This window comes from Stenella coeruleoalba (assembly GCF_951394435.1).
Source record: "Stenella coeruleoalba genome assembly, chromosome: 10".
Lineage (NCBI taxonomy): Eukaryota > Metazoa > Chordata > Mammalia > Artiodactyla > Delphinidae > Stenella > Stenella coeruleoalba.
Window position 1 is genome coordinate 51,812,745 of NC_137156.1, and position 15,477 is coordinate 51,828,221.

The window sequence follows — 15,477 nt, forward strand, 5'->3', positions numbered from 1 at the left end:
AACTCCAACTCAGGGTTTCCCTGGTGGCACAGTGGTTAAGAATCCACGTTCCAAGGCAGGGGACACAGGTTTGAGCCCTCATCCAGGAAGATCCCACATACCACAGAACAACTAAGCCTGTGCACCACCACTACTGAGCCTGAGCTCTACAGCCCATGAGCCACAGCTACTGAGCCCCTGCGCCTGGAGCCTATGCTCCACAAAAAGAGAAGCCACCGCAATGAGAAGCCCGTGCACCGCAACAAGGAGTAGCCCCCGCTCACTGCAACTAGACGAAAGCCCAGGCGCAGCAACAAAGACCCAACGCAGCCAGAAATAAAATAAATAAAATTAAATAAATTAATTAATTAAAAAACAAAACAAAACAAAAAAAACTCCAACTCATTGTCTGCTCCAGGAGAACCTGACCAACAACCAACGCATGTTTGTTGAATGAATGAATGAGCAAAAAAAAGAATGTATAAATAGATTAATGCAAAAACAAATAAATAAAAGATGTAACTAGAAAATATTTCAACCACGCTAAATGAGTTCCATGGTCAACTAACGATAGAGTGGAACAGTTAGGGGCTGATTCCCCCAAGCAGCCCCGCCTAGAAAACAGTGGAACCCAGCGCCTGCTCCTGAGCATGTCTTTGGCCAACTGCCATGACATCTCACATGGTCCTTCCAGCAACCCTATTCGGTGGAAATTAATCGGCCTCACTTTATTTTTTTATTATTATTAATATTTTTTACATCTTTATTGGAGTATAATTGCTTTACAATGGTGTGTCAGTTTCTGCTTTATAACAAAGTGAAGCAGCTATACATATACATATGTTCCCATATCTCTTCCCTCTTGCGTCTCCCTCCCACCCTCCCTATCCCACCACTAGGCAGTCACAGAGCACTGAGCTGATTTCCCTGTGTTATGTGGATGCTTCCCACTAGGTATCTATTTTACATTTGGTAGTGTATATACGTCCATGTCTCACTCTCACTTCGTCCCAGCTTGCCCTTTCCCTCCCCATGTCCTCAAGTCCATGCTCTACGTCTGTGTCTTTATTCCTGTCCTGCCCCTAGGTTCTTCAGAACCATATATTTTTCATTTTTTTAGATTCTATATATATGTGTTAGCATACAGTATTTGTTTTTCTCTTTCTAACTTACTTCACTCTGTATGACAGTCTCTAGGTCCATCCACCTCACTACAAATACCTCAATTTCGTTTCTTTTTTTTTTTTGCAGTACGCGGGCCTCTCACTGCTGTGGCCTCTCCCATTGCGGAGCACAGGCTCCGGACACGCAGGCTCAGCGGCCATGGCTCACGGGCCCAGCCGCTCTGCGACACGTGGGATCCTCCCGGACCGGGGCACGAACCCATGTCCCCCGCATCGGCAGGCGGACTCTCAACCACTGTGCCACCAGGGAAGCCCTGTATGACCCTTCTCATGTTAAAGAAGAAGAAGTCAAAACACAGTGATTCATTTTGTTTTCCTTTGATGTTTGGAGAAATATACATGCCCAAGATTGTTGATAAACTTAATGAAAACTACTTACAGTGTGAAAAAAAAGCAGAAAGCAGACACAGTCCTTCCAAATCGCTGGGGGAAATAAAAGCAAAAAAAAAAAAAAAAAAGTAGCATAAAATAGAAAAAAAAAAGATAACATTTTTTATCATAAAACAAAATGGCTGAAGACCAAACACCCCTCCTTTTCGCACCCCAGTCCCCACCTACAGGGCACCCTGATTCACTCACTGTTTCCTGCAGCATCGCAAGCAGCTGGCTACTTGGTCTCAGCCCCTCTGATTGGTTCTCTGTAGAGTGGAGGCTACACCTGGGTGACTCTTAGTGCTCCTCCCAGAGTGGGGGGCCTCTGCACACTGTTGATGACAGGTCTGCAACGAGGTAAGAACAGAAACCGAGACAAGCATTGGAAACTTTTAGCAATTCGGCAGGGCTATTTTATGTCTGTTGAAACCACTATTTAAAAAATAGTGCTTGTATTTTTGAGGTTACTGTGAGGCAAAAAACTCTAGACATGGTCCTTCACTTTGACCCTGAGACTGCAATTTGGGGATTTTTTTCTAAGAACAAAATTATGGATTCGTGCGTGGGTTTATCTGTAAAATTATTAAATTCAGACTAATGAGAGACTGGTTAAATAACAAAGTTCCACCCATACAATAGAATAATATACAGCTATTAAAAATTATGAACTAAATAACATTGAAATAGGTTTACAATACACCGTTGAATACACAAGCAGACTATAAAATAAGATGTATGTGCATGTCAGGGGAAGATCTTGTTATTAAAATACTGATAGATACAAGCATAACATGAATACAAGTTCACATAAAGGTGCAGACATAGGGACAGTCACAGGTACAAAGATACACACAGATGTGGACACAGACCAAATGTTAAGAATGATTACTTTCTTTCTGTGGGATTATACACAATCTTTTCTTTTTTTCCTATCTAAATTTTTTTTTACCAGAAACATTAATTATTTTTTCAATAACGAAGGATTAATTGTCACCCAGGTGCGTTGCCATGGAGCTCTGCATCCCTATGAATGGATGCCCCGCTCACTTCTGATTGTCTGCTGAGCCGGCTCCCTCTGGATCGATCATGATCCCGGGAGGCAGGACCACCCTATGCTCAATGCAGACACAGTGCACCATGCTGAGCTGTCAGTGAGGACATATTTGCAGAGCTAAACTGAATGTGTTGAATTGTCAAAAGACAGATGCTGTACAGATAGATATCTTTGCCATTTCTCAGGAAACAGAAAATTTAATTGATCTTAATTGACCAGGTTGCGACCTGACCAGGGAACAGAGACTTCAGGACTTACTTGTCCAATGAAGCGGAATTGAACTTGGTCAAGGGAAAGGTGAACAAACCCATTGGAAGTGTTCATTAGGCCTGATGCCACTTCTCTAGGCAGTCCTCCCAGCCTATTGGTGCAGGCGTAAATGTGATGATTTATCCAGTTGGCATTGATTGTTTTCAAACAATTCAGAGGGAGAGTTTTTTATAAAACTCTTTGGGAACTGGAGAAAGTCCCCGAGATGGGCATATCAGCAGCAATGATTTTTCACATAGTTGCTATGTGTTTGTGTCTTTCTATCATAATACCACTCTCTGAAACGTGTGCATTGGCTTTTCCCTGAAGAGACACAGTTCTTTCACACATATTGAGCCCAGTTTTCCCATTTCTCAAGTTTCTCTCCTAGAGTGAGAACTTCGAAAGACACATTAGTCCTGGAAAGACATTTATTTACTGACAGAAGGCTACTGCTGAAGGAATGAAGACAGCTTAACGCCATCTGACTGTTTGGGCTTCCAGAAGCGCACAGCCTCCCCGAGACTCTCATCATCCTTATAAATCATGTGTGAAAGAACGAATAGCAAGTGGAACATCACACCAATGTAGAAACAGGATCGTGAGCTGCGCTGCTTGCCTAGCGCCATAAGCCTATGTAGTGTGTCGAATGATGGCCTCCAAAATGTACATCCACCTGAACCTCAGATGTGTCCTCATTTAGAATAAGGGTCTTTACAGACATAATTCAGGTAAGAATTTCAAGATGAGACTGTCTTGGATTCGAGTGGGCACTAAATCTAATGATAAGTCTTTAGAAGAGAAGACAAAGGGAGATTGACACAGAAACACACAAGGAAGAAGGCCATGGAAAGATAGAGGCAGAGGTTGGAGATTTGCTGCCACAAGCCAAGGAATGTAGGAGCTACCTGAAGCTGGAAGAGGCCAGGAAGGATTCTCCCCTAGAGCCCCTGGAGCGGAGCCCTGCTGACAACTAGATTCTGGCCTCTAAAACTGTAAGAGAATAAATTCTGTTCTTTAAAGCTACCAAGTTTATGATAATTTCTTGTAGTAGCCCTGTGAAATGAATATATTCATAAAATCACGATTCTAGAGTACAGCAAGCAGCTTTGAATCTATCATAGGAACTTATGGGACTGTGTGTTTGTTCACAACCCTGTATGTGCTTAATTTTTCAGCCCTGACTCTTCTGTATGTATGCCCCCAAATTGGTGACATGGGCAAGATAGGGCTGAAAATGTGGACCTAAAAATGGATACCTCTTTTAAGCGGCATTTAAGTTTTCAAAGGATGCTTTCTTTCTCTTCTAGCCCATCTCACCATGAGACGCCACCCAATATTTAACCACATCAGCAATCTTGGAAGGTAGGAATCTATAGGAGTTAAGAACATGGGCTATGGAGTTGACCCTACCTACCACTCCCTGAACTGTGTGACTTTGGCCAAGTTGCTTCACCTCTCTGAGCTTCAGTTTCTTTGTCTGTAAATTACCACAGGGTCAGGCACACAGTATTCAATGCTGAAAGTGCTCAGTCAATGTTGAAATGGATATATAAAGAACTGATAGACCAAGAGGTAGATACAGAGATTGAAAGCAATAAGTAGCAGATAGAAAATCAATACAATACTACTCTGACCACCGCTCTCCATTTCCCACTTCATTCATCCTCTGAGGCTTGGAGGTAAGTGATTAAATTAGGGAAGATAAAAATCAGAGGAGTTGGAGGAGTGGATAAAGTTGATGGGAAAAGCAGGAAGAACTACTACCGAGTGGAGAAGCCCAAGGAAAGGCACCTAACAATCCTTAGTTATTATCATTGGTGCTGTTGAATCAAGATACACTCTGGAGCTGGTATTCTATCAGAGGAATCCCTTTGCGGTTTCATGGGTTGACCTTGACTTCAGCAAACTCTGGCACAACTCAATAAGCAGCTCTATCCACAGAGAGCTATGAAAAGGGGATAAAATGGAGACCAAACAAAGCTTATCTTAAACAGGGCATTGATATTTTGGAGGTGACAACAAAAGGGCTGGGCTAGGAGGCCCACTCTTGGTGCCGGTTAGTAATATGACCTTGGACAAAGTCATAGGCCCTGGTTTAGTTCTCCCATCCATGAAAGGGGGGACATTTATTCTCTTCCTTCCACTCTCCTGGGAGGGATGGGAGCAGATCCAAGATAGGACTTTGTGTGACGGGAGAGCCTTTGGGAGGAAAATGCTCTCACAATGGTGGGTTATCTGCGCCTTTCTGCTGGCACATCTTCTCCACAATGAGAAAGGCTCCCTTTAAAGAGCTGCTGGCTGTAGATTATCACAGAGCTGAGGTTTTCAGGTCATTTCTCCCTCCTGGTATCAGACACTGATCAGCAAATAGGGTTACGAAGAGGGACTGCTTGCCTTCTACTGTTCCTAATTTCCCAGGCAGGAACAGCAGCCAGAAACGACAGCCAAGCCTCCCAGGAGAATTGCTGAATTTGCCAAGGAGCTAGCACCTCATGGTTTACGGATTAAGCCATTATGCTTACTGCTGTCACCGTCTCCATTTTCAGACCCGTAGAGCCGCCGAGTGTTAAGATCCTCTCCGGGATCCTACAGGCTGTAAACCCTTAGCAGCCCCTCCCTCTGCCCCCTTCCCCCTCTGCCCACAGAGTAACCACCACCGATACACGTGCCACATCGAGTCATGGAAAATTAACAGTGGGGCAGTCATTCTAACCCTTCATCTTTCACATGTGGACACTGGGGTCCGGAGACGTAAAAACCTTCATCAAGGTCACAGGAAAGGTTTAAAGGCAAGGACAACAGTCAGTCCTAGCCAATGTTCTCCCCTGGACACCAACAGAAAATGACCCGCGTTATTGAGTGTGATCTCTCATCCCCACTCTCTTTATGCTCACAACCTGAATCAACACGGGGAACTCAGAGCTCCACAAAAGACCAAGCCTTCAAAGGCACCTGGGTGATCCCAGAGAGAGGCTGCATTTCAGTGACTGATTATTTAGGTACGGCTTCCCATTGCCCAGCAAAATCCATAATTGTGTTCCCTTCAGCCTCCGCTTTTCCCTGGAGTTAAGGTGAATGTACAGACCTTCTATAGTTCTTTCCTCATGAAATATGCCCTTGGGCTGCAAGATTCCAATTATACGCTTTGGTGAAGTGTTATTCGTTGGAGAAAGATTAAAATGAACTGGAAGAAATAAGGGCCATCTATGACTCCCAAACATTTTTTTTTCCCAGGTGCCCTTTGCCACAAGAGTGGAGTTTTGGTCATCTTCCTGGGGTCTACTTCCCAGTAACCCTACCAGTTACCACCAGTGACCCTTTCTTCTAACATCTGTCATGGGTTCAGTGGGGCCTAGCCCTTCACCTTGAAATTCACAGGCCTGACACTTGCTTCAAGGCCAATAAAAGGAATATGTCATGTCTTGCTTTACTCACAGCCTGTCTTTGGAATTCCTCTATCCTGTTCTTCCCAATCTGCCTCTCAGCCTCCTCCTGCCCCCAAAGCCCCTCCCCATCTGGCACTAATGCCCAGCACTGTGATTCACTGTGAGATTCACCTCAAACATCTTTTATTCAAGTAGCCGAGAAATAGCAATTATTTGCTGTATTAAGCGTTGGGCTAGTGGCTATTCAAGGGCAAACAGAATAGATGTCATCCCCATAAACTCTCTCTGTGCCTCAGTTTCCTCATCTGTAAAATAGGGGCAGGTGTCAATAGTATCAACCTCACTCAGTCACTGTGAAGATCAAATGAGTTAATGTGGTCTTAAAAGAGGCCCTTAGGGGCTTCCCTGGTGGTGCAGTGGTTGAGAGTCCGCCTGCCGATGCAGGGGACACGGGTTCGTGCCCCGGCCCGGGAGGATCCCACGTGCCGCGGAGCAGCTGGGCCCGTGAGCCATGGCCACTGAGCCTGCACGTCCGGAGCCTGTGCTCCGCAACGGGAGAGGCCACAACAGTGAGAGGCCCGCGTATGCAAAAAACAAAAAAAAAAAAAAAAAAAGGGGGGGGCCTTAAAAGAGGACCTAGCACAAAGAAAGCATCTAAAACATGTTAGCTGTTATTGTAATTGTCCTGATTGCGGTCTAGAAGGACAGGCGTTTATCAAAGAATCACCAAAGCAAAGGTAAAATTCTAAGCAGTTCTGTGAAGGAGAGGTACACCATGCTAGGAGGTTGTTTGCCAGGGAATGCAAGCTGCTCAGGGAGATCAGAGAAGACTCTCTGGAGGAAGTGACCTGTGAGCTAAGACCAGAAGGAAGAGTTGAAAGTGGTGAGCACAGAAAGGAGAGGAAAGGCCTCTAGGCAGAGGAAATAGATGATGCAAAGGTCCTGAGACAGGAAAATACATGAGTTCCAAGGACTCCAAGAAGGCACGTGGGGCTACTTCACAGAGCAGCGTGACGCAAAGTGAGACAAGGGAGTAACGTAGGGTTGGAGCAAGCAGAGCCTCTTGGAGCATCTTAGGAAGTTTTCTTTATCCCAGTAACACTAGGAAGCACTGTGGTATTTAAGGGGTAGAGGTGACCTCATCAGATTCGCATATTCATAAACAGTCTGTTCCTAATCTTTTCCAGCATCGATCTTAGAAACCTTCCTCGGCTACGACTTCTACTTGCCCAAGGCCATTATGGACAGTTGTGCGGGTTGGGCACTGCACCATTTCAGAGAAGGATGGGGAGACACTGCTCTCAACGACACTCACATGAACCTAGAATTGTGCAGTGTCCACTCAGCACATCACAGGCAGTGGCCTTCCATTTGTGCCCTTGGATTGAATTTCTCCCCAGAGCTCTAGTTACAGCTTGAAGCCATCAGGGCCGTGGTAGGAAACACTATCCAACGCCCGGGTGAAAAACTTTTAATGAAGGAGCTGCTTACAGAGGTGCTCTCCTCCTCCCTACCAAGAGCCAGCATTTGGATCTCTGTTCACAGGGCAAGATTCTCTGATGCCCTACCCTGTATCCTTTCATACTCTAGTGTTAATTCTCAGTTCTGAGTCCTCTTGCTCAAACTAAATGTATTTCAATCTGTGCCTTCTTGGAGGTGCAGAATAAAAGTCCCTTTTATCTCAAGTGCTTAGTTCCCACCAATCAAAATCAACTTGGCTTTCAGATTACTGTTACAGGCGTGGACTCTGGAAACCCTTAAAAGTCAAAGATAACAATGACCTCTTTGTTCTATGCTGTATTGAGCCTCCTCCTAGAGCAAAAAATTCTACAGTATTGATTTGGATGGGGGGAGAGAGGGGAAGGATAACTAGAAGCATCTGGGGATTCCTGAAGTGAAAATTCATCCACTTAAAAACACCAACCTGCTCTATTTGCAAGCCTGAAAGGTGCCCCTCAGTGGGGAAACAGGAGGGGCTGAGGCGCTCACACTGACCCCCTTCCCGGGAGCGTGTTTGCTTCTAAAGAAGGACAATAGAAATGATCCTGTTTAAGCTTTCTTAAGTACAGTCCCACTCTGGTCCTGCTTCCTAAAGAGGGATTATCAACCATCACCTCGGCTCAATTGGAATGTGCCTGGAACTTCTCAGCAAAAAGTTTTACAAGTAGTGTCTTGAATAGTAATGCAAGCTCTAACTTTTAGAGCTAGCCGACTCCTCCAAGATGTTTAGATGTTATTTATTTCGTGGAGAGTTACTTTTCCTGGTCTGCTGGAATGTGTGATGCAGGTGGCCTCGAAGTTAGCCAGAGACATTCAGGGCAAGGGAAACAACTCACCGGGTTACCCTTAACCCCGCCACCAGGGATATGACCTCCACCTTCTGGACCCCAGCCCTTCATGAAAGGCAATGAGTCCTATTCACTGGATGTAGAGAACGAGGAAGAAAGAACTAAAATTGTTCACCCCTATCCAGCTGTCATTTCCACCCCTGGCCACAGGGGAGAGAGTCTCACAATTTGGGTCCGAGGTAATGGGTCTTGGAGACACATTTAATGAAGCATCTTGGATAGCCAGCCGCAGGTTGGCCCACTTAGGAGATTATTCTAGCAATTCATGGTTCACAAAAGCATCACACTTGTCCAGTTCCCCCAAGACTGTTGTACCAGAATGAGAGACTTATTTCTCATTGACTAATTAGCTCCTAAGACCCACTCTTTAGAAGTAGATGCCTAATTATTATTGGCTCAACTGCCTTATCTTATTCAGGGAGACAAAGTTCAATAGCTCCAGGAATTAAAAGGGTATCAGCCTCTCTCTTTAATGTCCGTGGGGCTTTTGTGTATGGAAAGGAACAGGCACTAGTATTTGTATTTTGTTTAATGCTTAATTCATTCAACTCATATACCTAATAAAGGACATTTTGAAAGCCTTTTATTCTTAAGCATTTAGTCATTGATTACAAACTTGATGAATTTAATTCCCTCATACAATTTAAATTGAAATTACCAATGTTGTATGGCTGATTTTTCTAAAAGCTTTCAATGTATTAAAGAACAGACAAAACAAACAAAGCACAATCATTTCAAAACTATTTAGAACTCTTTCACACACACACACACAAGCTCCCCAAATGCTCAAATCATAGATTTAATCTTTTTTATTTTTCCCAAATGCTTATCCTTTTCAGGGGTTTCAAATTCCATGCTTCCTAGGGCTTCAGTAATCCTAACAGAAACCATTTCAAAAATTTCCTAGAGTTTTAGTGATTTTATTGGACCCAGAAAGAAATGTGCTCCATCTCAAAAAAGCTTAGAAGGCAGGTGCTAGATTGATGACCTGGTGGCTTTTGGCCAGAACATAGGATTTTGTCTGGCAATCCTCTGATGACCAGGCCAAATACATTTTTCACAAAAGTTTCATTTATGGGACACTTAACACCGATGGTTTTCATTTCTGAGGTTATAAGTCCTCTCCCAAAATGAGAGTTTCTTTAAGTCTCGACTTAACAACCAACCGTCCTCATTGCCCTGTCATTACGAAATATTGACCTGGTTTCTTGGCAATGTTAAAAATATATGTATTTCCACCACTTTGCAAATTTTGCTGCGATTTCTTATAGAGTTAAACCCACATCTACACTATGACTCAGAATTCCACTGCGAAGTATTTACCCAAGGAAATAAAAACACGCTCACAAAAAGACTTGTACAAGCATGTCCATAGCAGTTTTATTTATGAGAGTCAAAAACCAGAAACACTATCCATCAGTAAGAAAATAGAATAACAAATTGTGAATTATTTACATAAATATGAATTATTATTATTAAATAAATACGAATATAATATTTATTCATATAATAAAATACTACTCAACAATTAGAAATAATAAACTGCTATATGTACCAATCTGGATTAATCCTCAAAATACTATGTTGAATGAAAGAAGCCAGACACGAGAGCACATACTGTACAATTCCACTTATACAAAATTCAAGAACAGGCAATACTGGGCTTCCCTGGTGGCACAGTGGTTGAGAATCTGCCTGCCAATACAGGAGACACGGGTTCGAGCCCTGGTCTGGGAATATCCCACATGCCACGGAGCAACTAGGCCCGTGAGCCACAACTACTGAGCCTGCGCGTCTGGAGCCTGTGCTCTGCAACAACAGAGGCCGCGATAGTGAGAGGCCCGCGCACCGCGATGAAGAGTGGCCCTTGCTTGCCGCAACTAGAGAAAGCCCTCGCACAGAAACGAAGACCCAACACACTCAAAAATAAATAAATAAATTAATTAATTTTTTAAAAAAAGCCTTTAAAAAAAAAGAACAGGCAATACTAATCTATGGTGATAAAAACAAGAACAATGGTTTCCTATGTGAAGTGGGGATAGACTGGAAGGAGGCATGAGGGAAACTGGGTGATGTAAACGTTCTATATCCTGATTGGTATATTGGTTTCATGGGTTACATTAGTCAACTCATTAAACTATATACTTAAGATCTACTCATTTCACTGTACATAAATTTCCCATCAATGTATACAAAATATGCATGCCCTGTCAAAAAAATATATATGTAAAATATGTATTATACACACACACAAAAAAAAGCAAACATAAAAGTCTATCTGGAGGCATTGAAAATGACTAAGGCAGTGAGGACATGAGGAACAAAATTCAAGAAGAAAGAGTATTTCAGAGAAGTAACCCAACATTTGGTTACATTTGTCCTTCTGAGGCATCTGCTGTTCAAGAATGGAGACAATCTGAGAAGCAGAGTTTGGGGCAGTTTAAGTGGGGTTGAGATGGGACACAGCTTAAAGTGGGAGAAGAATTTGAGCTCAGGGCCCACTGTTAGGAAGAGACCTTGGCAAACAGGTGTGAAGTACAGTTGGGACACCCCAAAGGGTTACAGTCTAAGAGTCAAGGAAACCCCAAACAGATCAGTTCACCAAAGACTGAAGCCCAGGTTCAAATCAACTTAGTCCTCAGTTAGACTAAAGGGAGCTTTCTCCATCCTAACTGCCTGAAAAAGCAGATGCAAACCCGGTCAAGTCAAAAATAACATAGTCCCTAGCCTTAAACTATGGCTAAAACTCTTATAAATAATATCTGGCATTCCATATAAAATAGCCAGACATGCTAAAATATGAGAATTAACCAAAGATCAAAAGAAAATAAATACAAAAAAAAAAAGACTACAGGAGATCCAAGTATTGAAGACATGATTTTAAATCATTGAAGACATAATTTTAAAATAAATATGATTAATGTGTTAAAAAAACAGATATGATAGAGAATTTCAGTACAAAAAAAACTAGAAACCATAAAGAAAGAACCAAATGGAAAAGGAGCGATATACTCAATAACAAATTAAGAGCTCAATAGATTAGTTTACTAGTGTTTTATTAAAATTTAAAACTGCTAAAATTAGTAGAGTCAGCTTGAAGTTTGTTTATCTGAGAAACAAGTGAGTTTGTAGTTAGTGTTCCTTTTCAAGCTGTTGGCCAATTTATAATTTTGTGGTACACTTTTGGGTTCCATTTTTAAATAGTTAATGTGTATGACTACTGTGTTAGCTACTGATCTCTTCTTCTACTTGGTTACCATATGAAACCACTAATACTGATCAATCTTTCCTGTTTAGGGTACCAATATTACCTTTTCCATTCTTTTTTGGCTTACTGACACATTTTGTTCATTTCTTAGACACAGACAGGTTCCCTTGGTTACCAAAGGGGAAAGGGGGAGGGGGAGGGATAAACTGGGAATCTGGGATTAACAGATACACTACTATATATATATATATATATATATATATAGTAGTGTATCTGTTAATATATATCTACTATATATATATATGTAACTGAATCATTTTGCTGTATACCAGAAACTAACACAACATTGTAAATCAACTATACTTCAATAAAATAAAAAATTTTGTAAAAATAGATAAACAAGGACCTACTGTATAGCACAGGGAACTATATTCAATATCTTGTAATAACCTATAATTGAAAAGAATCTGAAAAAAACTGAATCACTTTGCTCTACCTCTGGAACATTATAAATCAGCTTTACTTCAATAAATTTTTTAAAAATTTTGTTCATTTCTTCTTGCATATACAGATAAAAACAATATATATCTATACTCCTAGATAATCTTGTGTAACTGAGTATAGAAAACATCCATATATATTCATGCTTTCCTACTTATTAAAACCAATAAAAATTAAACATAAACATATATTCATCCTTATTTTGTATTATACTTTTATTTGTGTATACTTTAGATTAACTTTCTCTTTTACCCATCACCAAAAGTCATGGCCTTTTACAAATCCAGTTGGCTTCAGTTGGCTATTATTATTATTATTATCATCATTGTCATTGATAATAATATGTATGCCCCTTTAAATCACCTCGTTTCATTACTTTCTCTGCTGTTCTCAGAAACGTTCTTGTTTCTTGGTAACCACAGTATGTTCCAGATTATCCTTATTTTCTCTTACTCTAAGATAGTGGTTTTCGGCCAGGGCTGAATTTCCCTCCAAGGGACATTTAGCAATGTCTGGACACATGTTTGGTTGTTACAGCTGAGTGGGAGCACATTTGGGGGGTGGGGGGGAGGAGGAAGTAGGATTGTGACAGTAGTGCTGCTGGCATCTAGAGGGGAGAGGTCAGGGATGCTGCTAAACATCCTACAATATGCAGGACCACCCCCCACAAACTGACATTTGACCTCAAATGTCGGTAGTGTACAGGTTGAGAAACCCTGATCTGAGGGTTATATATATATATATATATATATATATATATATATATATATATATATATATATATATATATATATGAGGTTATATATTATATATATATAATCAAATAACCTGCAAAGAGTTCTTGCTCTTTTGGAAGGTGTAAGAGTTTTAGAGCTGCTGATGGGTGAGCACCCTACTGCCACTGTTACTAGGCTGATAAAAAAATTTTTTTTAAGTCAAACTCAAATTTATAATTTACAAGTTATCTCACCATCTTGTTGTCCCTTTCTTATAATACGTAGTTTTCTCAGCCACTAAGACTTTCTCCTATATTGGCACAAACATTTTTGTGATCAAGTCAAGAGTGACCTATTCAAGGTAGACTTCATGTAACAGTTCTTATGGTTCACACAATGACAACATTTGTTCTCCTTTCCTCATCCTTCAAGGAAAAGTAATTACAAAGAGAACTTGAAGAACTTTCAGAAAACTCTATTGATAATCTTTCCACAGATTAATCATACTACCCAGATACAGGGTTTCTTGGTTGGCAGACAGCACTCTGGCTATTTCTTCAAAAAAATGTCTGGGAGGAAACAAGATGGTGGAGTAGAAGGACGTGCACTCACTCCCTCTTGCGAGAACACCAGAATCACAACTAGCTGATGGACAATCATCGACAGGAAGACACTGGAATTCACCAAAAAAGATACCCACACCCAAAGACAAAGGAGAAGCTACAATGAGATGGTAGGAGGGGCGCAATCACAGTAAAATCAAATCCAGTAACTGCTGGGTGGCTGACTCACAGACTGGAGAACACTTATACCACAGAAGTCCACCCACTGGAGTGAAGGTTCTAAGCCCCATGTCAGGCTTCCCAACCTGGGGGTCCGGCAACAGGAGGAGGAATTTGTAGAGAATCACACTTTGAAGCCTAGTGGGAATTGATTGCAGAACTTTGACAGGACTGGGGAAAACAGAGACTCCACACTTGGCGGGCACACACAAAGTAGTGTGTGCATCGGGATCCAGGAGAAGGAGCAGTGACCTCAGGGGAGACTGAACCAGAACTACCTGCTAGCGTTGGAGGGTCTCTTGCGGGGGGGGGGGGGGGGGTTGTGGCTCACTGTGGGGACAAGGACAATGGCAGCAGAAGTTCTGGGAAGTAATTCTTGGCCTGAGCTTTCCCAGAGTCTGTCATTAGCCCCACCAAAGAGCCCAGGTAGGCTCCAGTGTTGTGTTGCCTCAGGCCAAACAACCAAGATGGAGGGAACCCAGCCCCACCCATCAGCAGTCAAGCAGATTAAAGTTTTAATGAGCTCTGCCCACAAGGGCAACAGTCAGCTCTACCTGCCACCAGTCCCTCCCATCAGGAAACTTACACAAGCCTCTTAGATAGCCTCATCCACCAAAGGGCAGACAGCAGAAGCAAGAAGAACTACAATACTGCAGCCAGTGGAACAAAAAACACACTCACAGAAAGACAGACAAGATGAAAAGTCAGAGGGCTACGTACCAGATGAAGGAACAAGAAAAAAAACGCAGAAAAACAACTAAATGAAGCGGAGATAGGCAACCTTCCAGAAAAAGAATTCAGAATAATGAGAGTGAAGATAATCCAGGACCTCGGAAAATGAATGGAGGCAAACACTGAGAAGATGCAAGAAATGTTTAACAAAGACTTAGAAGAATTAAAGAACAAACAAACAGAGATGAACAATACAATAACTGAAATGAAAACTACACTAGAAGGAATCAATAGCAGAATAACTGAGGCAGAAGAACGGATAAGTGACCTGGAAGACAGAATGGTGGAATTTACCTCGACGGGACAGAATAAAGTAAACAGAATGAAAAGAAATGAAGACAGCCTAAGAGACCTCTGGGACAACATTAAATGCAACAACATTCGCATTAAAGGGGTCCCTGAAGGAGAAGTGAGAGAGAAAGGACCAGAGAAAATATTTGAAGAGATTGTAGTCGAAAACTTCCCTAACATGGGAAAGAAATAGCCACCCAAGTCCAGGAAGTGCAGCAAGTCCCGTACGGGATAAACCCAAGAAGAAACACGCCGAAACACATAATAATCAAATTGGCAAATATTAAAGACAAAGAAAAATTATTGAAAGCAGCAAGGGAAAAATGAAAAATAACATACAAGGGAACTCCCATAAGGTTAACAGCTGATTTCTCAGCAGAAACTCTACAAGCCAGAAGGGAGTGGCATGATATACTTAAAGTGATGAAAGGGAAGAACCCACAAGCAAGATTACTCTACCAGGCAAGGATCTCATTCAGATTTGATAGAGAAATCAAAAGCTTTACAGACAAGCAAAAGCTAAGAGAATTCAGCACAACCAAACCAGCTCTACAACAAATGTTAAAGGAACTTCTCTAAGTGGGAAACACATGAGAAGAAAAGGACCGACAAAAACAAACCCAAAACAATTAAGAAAATGGTCATAGGAACATACGTATTGATAATTACCTT

General features: G+C 41.9%; 1 protein-coding gene across 9 annotated transcripts in view; it reads right to left on the minus strand.

Moving 5' to 3' along the window:
* The window catches only part of GADL1 (glutamate decarboxylase like 1), a 687,722-nt gene that overhangs the window by 498,962 nt on the left and 173,283 nt on the right, over positions 1–15,477 (minus strand). For all 9 annotated transcript variants that reach the window (XM_079933919.1, XM_079933917.1, XM_079933916.1 and 6 more), the window contains one exon: positions 1,743–1,882. The gene's annotated coding sequence lies outside the window, so the exon portion shown is untranslated. The remainder of the gene's footprint in view (positions 1–1,742; positions 1,883–15,477) is intronic.